This window comes from Thalia democratica, chromosome 4 (assembly GCF_965202585.1).
Source record: "Thalia democratica chromosome 4, ktThaDemo2.hap1.1, whole genome shotgun sequence".
NCBI lineage: Eukaryota > Metazoa > Chordata > Thaliacea > Salpida > Salpidae > Thalia > Thalia democratica.
The window spans coordinates 70,881,796-70,890,717 of record NC_139168.1 but is presented as its reverse complement, the minus strand read 5'-3'; positions in this window follow the sequence as shown (position 1 = coordinate 70,890,717).

Below are 8,922 nucleotides of genomic sequence, written 5' to 3'. Positions count from 1 at the left end.
CTTTTTTCAAAAGCGTAAATTTCAAGCAAATTTGTGACAAAAACCACATTTTTCTCAAAACCTCAACATTTCGGAGTTTTACGCAAAAAATTGAAATTAAAACACTTTCGCCCTCTACGGGTCGAAAATGGCCACTTTTAACCTTTAAATTTTACTTTTTTGGATTAAAAAGAAAGCTGAATCGAGGTATTTGAGCGGTTTTCAATTTTAACTTTTACTTTTTTTTGGATTAAAAATAAAGTTGAATTCCGGTATGTGAGCTTATTTCAATTTTAACTTTTACTTTTTTTTGGATTAAAAATCAAGTCGAAAAACGGTATGTGAGCATATTTCAATTTTAACTTTTACTTTTTTATCGGAGTAAAACGCAAACGTCGAAGTGCGGAAAAGAGCTTCATTAAAAATTTTTACTTTTTTTTCAACAAAAGTGGACGTTAGAAATGCCGAAGCTCATTTTTACTTTTTTTCAGGGTCAAAATTTCCTACAAAAATGACTTCTCACTCTCAAAACCGGTGTTTTCGCACTCCCACGGGACCCCGAAAACGGGTTTTCGCGCGCCCCTCCCCCCTAAAATTTTCCCGGCAACCGTTTGTTGGACCGTCGAAACGCGCTGGACCCCATTATAAATTTTTACTTTTTTCAAAAGCGTAAATTTCAAGCAAATTTGTGATAAAAACCACATTTTTCTCAAAACCTCAACATTTCGGAGTTTTACGCAAAAAATTGAAATTAAAACACTTTCGCCCTCTACGGGTCGAAAATGGCCACTTTTAACCTTTAAATTTTACTTTTTTGGATTAAAAAGAAAGCTGAATCGAGGTATTTGAGCGGTTTTCAATTTTAACTTTTACTTTTTTTTGGATTAAAAATAAAGTTGAATTCCGGTATGTGAGCTTATTTCAATTTTAACTTTTACTTTTTTTTGGATTAAAAATCAAGTCGAAAAACGGTATGTGAGCATATTTCAATTTTAACTTTTACTTTTTTATCGGAGTAAAACGCAAACGTCGAAGTGCGGAAAAGAGCTTCATTAAAAATTTTTACTTTTTTTTCAACAAAAGTGGACGTTAGAAATGCCGAAGCTCATTTTTACTTTTTTTCAGGGTCAAAATTTCCTACAAAAATGACTTCTCACTCTCAAAACCGGTGTTTTCGCACTCCCACGGGACCCCGAAAACGGGTTTTCGCGCGCCCCTCCCCCCTAAAATTTTCCCGGCAACCGTTTGTTGGACCGTCGAAACGCGCTGGACCCCATTATAAATTTTTACTTTTTTCAAAAGCGTAAATTTCAAGCAAATTTGTGATAAAAACCACATTTTTCTCAAAACCTCAACATTTCGGAGTTTTACGCAAAAAATTGAAATTAAAACACTTTCGCCCTCTACGGGTCGAAAATGGCCACTTTTAACCTTTAAATTTTACTTTTTTGGATTAAAAAGAAAGCTGAATCGAGGTATTTGAGCGGTTTTCAATTTTAACTTTTACTTTTTTTTGGATTAAAAATAAAGTTGAATTCCGGTATGTGAGCTTATTTCAATTTTAACTTTTACTTTTTTTTGGATTAAAAATCAAGTCGAAAAACGGTATGTGAGCATATTTCAATTTTAACTTTTACTTTTTTATCGGAGTAAAACGCAAACGTCGAAGTGCGGAAAAGAGCTTCATTAAAAATTTTTACTTTTTTTTCAACAAAAGTGGACGTTAGAAATGCCGAAGCTCATTTTTACTTTTTTTCAGGGTCAAAATTTCCTACAAAAATGACTTCTCACTCTCAAAACCGGTGTTTTCGCACTCCCACGGGACCCCGAAAACGGGTTTTCGCGCGCCCCTCCCCCCTAAAATTTTCCCGGCAACCGTTTGTTGGACCGTCGAAACGCGCTGGACCCCATTATAAATTTTTACTTTTTTCAAAAGCGTAAATTTCAAGCAAATTTGTGATAAAAACCACATTTTTCTCAAAACCTCAACATTTCGGAGTTTTACGCAAAAAATTGAAATTAAAACACTTTCGCCCTCTACGGGTCGAAAATGGCCACTTTTAACCTTTAAATTTTACTTTTTTGGATTAAAAAGAAAGCTGAATCGAGGTATTTGAGCGGTTTTCAATTTTAACTTTTACTTTTTTTTGGATTAAAAATAAAGTTGAATTCCGGTATGTGAGCTTATTTCAATTTTAACTTTTACTTTTTTTTGGATTAAAAATCAAGTCGAAAAACGGTATGTGAGCATATTTCAATTTTAACTTTTACTTTTTTATCGGAGTAAAACGCAAACGTCGAAGTGCGGAAAAGAGCTTCATTAAAAATTTTTACTTTTTTTTCAACAAAAGTGGACGTTAGAAATGCCGAAGCTCATTTTTACTTTTTTTCAGGGTCAAAATTTCCTACAAAAATGACTTCTCACTCTCAAAACCGGTGTTTTCGCACTCCCACGGGACCCCGAAAACGGGTTTTCGCGCGCCCCTCCCCCCTAAAATTTTCCCGGCAACCGTTTGTTGGACCGTCGAAACGCGCTGGACCCCATTATAAATTTTTACTTTTTTCAAAAGCGTAAATTTCAAGCAAATTTGTGATAAAAACCACATTTTTCTCAAAACCTCAACATTTCGGAGTTTTACGCAAAAAATTGAAATTAAAACACTTTCGCCCTCTACGGGTCGAAAATGGCCACTTTTAACCTTTAAATTTTACTTTTTTGGATTAAAAAGAAAGCTGAATCGAGGTATTTGAGCGGTTTTCAATTTTAACTTTTACTTTTTTTTGGATTAAAAATAAAGTTGAATTCCGGTATGTGAGCTTATTTCAATTTTAACTTTTACTTTTTTTTGGATTAAAAATCAAGTCGAAAAACGGTATGTGAGCATATTTCAATTTTAACTTTTACTTTTTTATCGGAGTAAAACGCAAACGTCGAAGTGCGGAAAAGAGCTTCATTAAAAATTTTTACTTTTTTTTCAACAAAAGTGGACGTTAGAAATGCCGAAGCTCATTTTTACTTTTTTTCAGGGTCAAAATTTCCTACAAAAATGACTTCTCACTCTCAAAACCGGTGTTTTCGCACTCCCACGGGACCCCGAAAACGGGTTTTCGCGCGCCCCTCCCCCCTAAAATTTTCCCGGCAACCGTTTGTTGGACCGTCGAAACGCGCTGGACCCCATTATAAATTTTTACTTTTTTCAAAAGCGTAAATTTCAAGCAAATTTGTGATAAAAACCACATTTTTCTCAAAACCTCAACATTTCGGAGTTTTACGCAAAAAATTGAAATTAAAACACTTTCGCCCTCTACGGGTCGAAAATGGCCACTTTTAACCTTTAAATTTTACTTTTTTGGATTAAAAAGAAAGCTGAATCGAGGTATTTGAGCGGTTTTCAATTTTAACTTTTACTTTTTTTTGGATTAAAAATAAAGTTGAATTCCGGTATGTGAGCTTATTTCAATTTTAACTTTTACTTTTTTTTGGATTAAAAATCAAGTCGAAAAACGGTATGTGAGCATATTTCAATTTTAACTTTTACTTTTTTATCGGAGTAAAACGCAAACGTCGAAGTGCGGAAAAGAGCTTCATTAAAAATTTTTACTTTTTTTTCAACAAAAGTGGACGTTAGAAATGCCGAAGCTCATTTTTACTTTTTTTCAGGGTCAAAATTTCCTACAAAAATGACTTCTCACTCTCAAAACCGGTGTTTTCGCACTCCCACGGGACCCCGAAAACGGGTTTTCGCGCGCCCCTCCCCCCTAAAATTTTCCCGGCAACCGTTTGTTGGACCGTCGAAACGCGCTGGACCCCATTATAAATTTTTACTTTTTTCAAAAGCGTAAATTTCAAGCAAATTTGTGATAAAAACCACATTTTTCTCAAAACCTCAACATTTCGGAGTTTTACGCAAAAAATTGAAATTAAAACACTTTCGCCCTCTACGGGTCGAAAATGGCCACTTTTAACCTTTAAATTTTACTTTTTTGGATTAAAAAGAAAGCTGAATCGAGGTATTTGAGCGGTTTTCAATTTTAACTTTTACTTTTTTTTGGATTAAAAATAAAGTTGAATTCCGGTATGTGAGCTTATTTCAATTTTAACTTTTACTTTTTTTTGGATTAAAAATCAAGTCGAAAAACGGTATGTGAGCATATTTCAATTTTAACTTTTACTTTTTTATCGGAGTAAAACGCAAACGTCGAAGTGCGGAAAAGAGCTTCATTAAAAATTTTTACTTTTTTTTCAACAAAAGTGGACGTTAGAAATGCCGAAGCTCATTTTTACTTTTTTTCAGGGTCAAAATTTCCTACAAAAATGACTTCTCACTCTCAAAACCGGTGTTTTCGCACTCCCACGGGACCCCGAAAACGGGTTTTCGCGCGCCCCTCCCCCCTAAAATTTTCCCGGCAACCGTTTGTTGGACCGTCGAAACGCGCTGGACCCCATTATAAATTTTTACTTTTTTCAAAAGCGTAAATTTCAAGCAAATTTGTGATAAAAACCACATTTTTCTCAAAACCTCAACATTTCGGAGTTTTACGCAAAAAATTGAAATTAAAACACTTTCGCCCTCTACGGGTCGAAAATGGCCACTTTTAACCTTTAAATTTTACTTTTTTGGATTAAAAAGAAAGCTGAATCGAGGTATTTGAGCGGTTTTCAATTTTAACTTTTACTTTTTTTTGGATTAAAAATAAAGTTGAATTCCGGTATGTGAGCTTATTTCAATTTTAACTTTTACTTTTTTTTGGATTAAAAATCAAGTCGAAAAACGGTATGTGAGCATATTTCAATTTTAACTTTTACTTTTTTATCGGAGTAAAACGCAAACGTCGAAGTGCGGAAAAGAGCTTCATTAAAAATTTTTACTTTTTTTTCAACAAAAGTGGACGTTAGAAATGCCGAAGCTCATTTTTACTTTTTTTCAGGGTCAAAATTTCCTACAAAAATGACTTCTCACTCTCAAAACCGGTGTTTTCGCACTCCCACGGGACCCCGAAAACGGGTTTTCGCGCGCCCCTCCCCCCTAAAATTTTCCCGGCAACCGTTTGTTGGACCGTCGAAACGCGCTGGACCCCATTATAAATTTTTACTTTTTTCAAAAGCGTAAATTTCAAGCAAATTTGTGATAAAAACCACATTTTTCTCAAAACCTCAACATTTCGGAGTTTTACGCAAAAAATTGAAATTAAAACACTTTCGCCCTCTACGGGTCGAAAATGGCCACTTTTAACCTTTAAATTTTACTTTTTTGGATTAAAAAGAAAGCTGAATCGAGGTATTTGAGCGGTTTTCAATTTTAACTTTTACTTTTTTTTGGATTAAAAATAAAGTTGAATTCCGGTATGTGAGCTTATTTCAATTTTAACTTTTACTTTTTTTTGGATTAAAAATCAAGTCGAAAAACGGTATGTGAGCATATTTCAATTTTAACTTTTACTTTTTTATCGGAGTAAAACGCAAACGTCGAAGTGCGGAAAAGAGCTTCATTAAAAATTTTTACTTTTTTTTCAACAAAAGTGGACGTTAGAAATGCCGAAGCTCATTTTTACTTTTTTTCAGGGTCAAAATTTCCTACAAAAATGACTTCTCACTCTCAAAACCGGTGTTTTCGCACTCCCACGGGACCCCGAAAACGGGTTTTCGCGCGCCCCTCCCCCCTAAAATTTTCCCGGCAACCGTTTGTTGGACCGTCGAAACGCGCTGGACCCCATTATAAATTTTTACTTTTTTCAAAAGCGTAAATTTCAAGCAAATTTGTGATAAAAACCACATTTTTCTCAAAACCTCAACATTTCGGAGTTTTACGCAAAAAATTGAAATTAAAACACTTTCGCCCTCTACGGGTCGAAAATGGCCACTTTTAACCTTTAAATTTTACTTTTTTGGATTAAAAAGAAAGCTGAATCGAGGTATTTGAGCGGTTTTCAATTTTAACTTTTACTTTTTTTTGGATTAAAAATAAAGTTGAATTCCGGTATGTGAGCTTATTTCAATTTTAACTTTTACTTTTTTTTGGATTAAAAATCAAGTCGAAAAACGGTATGTGAGCATATTTCAATTTTAACTTTTACTTTTTTATCGGAGTAAAACGCAAACGTCGAAGTGCGGAAAAGAGCTTCATTAAAAATTTTTACTTTTTTTTCAACAAAAGTGGACGTTAGAAATGCCGAAGCTCATTTTTACTTTTTTTCAGGGTCAAAATTTCCTACAAAAATGACTTCTCACTCTCAAAACCGGTGTTTTCGCACTCCCACGGGACCCCGAAAACGGGTTTTCGCGCGCCCCTCCCCCCTAAAATTTTCCCGGCAACCGTTTGTTGGACCGTCGAAACGCGCTGGACCCCATTATAAATTTTTACTTTTTTCAAAAGCGTAAATTTCAAGCAAATTTGTGATAAAAACCACATTTTTCTCAAAACCTCAACATTTCGGAGTTTTACGCAAAAAATTGAAATTAAAACACTTTCGCCCTCTACGGGTCGAAAATGGCCACTTTTAACCTTTAAATTTTACTTTTTTGGATTAAAAAGAAAGCTGAATCGAGGTATTTGAGCGGTTTTCAATTTTAACTTTTACTTTTTTTTGGATTAAAAATAAAGTTGAATTCCGGTATGTGAGCTTATTTCAATTTTAACTTTTACTTTTTTTTGGATTAAAAATCAAGTCGAAAAACGGTATGTGAGCATATTTCAATTTTAACTTTTACTTTTTTATCGGAGTAAAACGCAAACGTCGAAGTGCGGAAAAGAGCTTCATTAAAAATTTTTACTTTTTTTTCAACAAAAGTGGACGTTAGAAATGCCGAAGCTCATTTTTACTTTTTTTCAGGGTCAAAATTTCCTACAAAAATGACTTCTCACTCTCAAAACCGGTGTTTTCGCACTCCCACGGGACCCCGAAAACGGGTTTTCGCGCGCCCCTCCCCCCTAAAATTTTCCCGGCAACCGTTTGTTGGACCGTCGAAACGCGCTGGACCCCATTATAAATTTTTACTTTTTTCAAAAGCGTAAATTTCAAGCAAATTTGTGACAAAAACCACATTTTTCTCAAAACCTCAACATTTCGGAGTTTTACGCAAAAAATTGAAATTAAAACACTTTCGCCCTCTACGGGTCGAAAATGGCCACTTTTAACCTTTAAATTTTACTTTTTTGGATTAAAAAGAAAGCTGAATCGAGGTATTTGAGCGGTTTTCAATTTTAACTTTTACTTTTTTTTGGATTAAAAATAAAGTTGAATTCCGGTATGTGAGCTTATTTCAATTTTAACTTTTACTTTTTTTTGGATTAAAAATCAAGTCGAAAAACGGTATGTGAGCATATTTCAATTTTAACTTTTACTTTTTTATCGGAGTAAAACGCAAACGTCGAAGTGCGGAAAAGAGCTTCATTAAAAATTTTTACTTTTTTTTCAACAAAAGTGGACGTTAGAAATGCCGAAGCTCATTTTTACTTTTTTTCAGGGTCAAAATTTCCTACAAAAATGACTTCTCACTCTCAAAACCGGTGTTTTCGCACTCCCACGGGACCCCGAAAACGGGTTTTCGCGCGCCCCTCCCCCCTAAAATTTTCCCGGCAACCGTTTGTTGGACCGTCGAAACGCGCTGGACCCCATTATAAATTTTTACTTTTTTCAAAAGCGTAAATTTCAAGCAAATTTGTGACAAAAACCACATTTTTCTCAAAACCTCAACATTTCGGAGTTTTACGCAAAAAATTGAAATTAAAACACTTTCGCCCTCTACGGGTCGAAAATGGCCACTTTTAACCTTTAAATTTTACTTTTTTGGATTAAAAAGAAAGCTGAATCGAGGTATTTGAGCGGTTTTCAATTTTAACTTTTACTTTTTTTTGGATTAAAAATAAAGTTGAATTCCGGTATGTGAGCTTATTTCAATTTTAACTTTTACTTTTTTTTGGATTAAAAATCAAGTCGAAAAACGGTATGTGAGCATATTTCAATTTTAACTTTTACTTTTTTATCGGAGTAAAACGCAAACGTCGAAGTGCGGAAAAGAGCTTCATTAAAAATTTTTACTTTTTTTTCAACAAAAGTGGACGTTAGAAATGCCGAAGCTCATTTTTACTTTTTTTCAGGGTCAAAATTTCCTACAAAAATGACTTCTCACTCTCAAAACCGGTGTTTTCGCACTCCCACGGGACCCCGAAAACGGGTTTTCGCGCGCCCCTCCCCCCTAAAATTTTCCCGGCAACCGTTTGTTGGACCGTCGAAACGCGCTGGACCCCATTATAAATTTTTACTTTTTTCAAAAGCGTAAATTTCAAGCAAATTTGTGACAAAAACCACATTTTTCTCAAAACCTCAACATTTCGGAGTTTTACGCAAAAAATTGAAATTAAAACACTTTCGCCCTCTACGGGTCGAAAATGGCCACTTTTAACCTTTAAATTTTACTTTTTTGGATTAAAAAGAAAGCTGAATCGAGGTATTTGAGCGGTTTTCAATTTTAACTTTTACTTTTTTTTGGATTAAAAATAAAGTTGAATTCCGGTATGTGAGCTTATTTCAATTTTAACTTTTACTTTTTTTTGGATTAAAAATCAAGTCGAAAAACGGTATGTGAGCATATTTCAATTTTAACTTTTACTTTTTTATCGGAGTAAAACGCAAACGTCGAAGTGCGGAAAAGAGCTTCATTAAAAATTTTTACTTTTTTTTCAACAAAAGTGGACGTTAGAAATGCCGAAGCTCATTTTTACTTTTTTTCAGGGTCAAAATTTCCTACAAAAATGACTTCTCACTCTCAAAACCGGTGTTTTCGCACTCCCACGGGACCCCGAAAACGGGTTTTCGCGCGCCCCTCCCCCCTAAAATTTTCCCGGCAACCGTTTGTTGGACCGTCGAAACGCGCTGGACCCCATTATAAATTTTTACTTTTTTCAAAAGCGTAAATTTCAAGCAAATTTGTGACAAAAACCA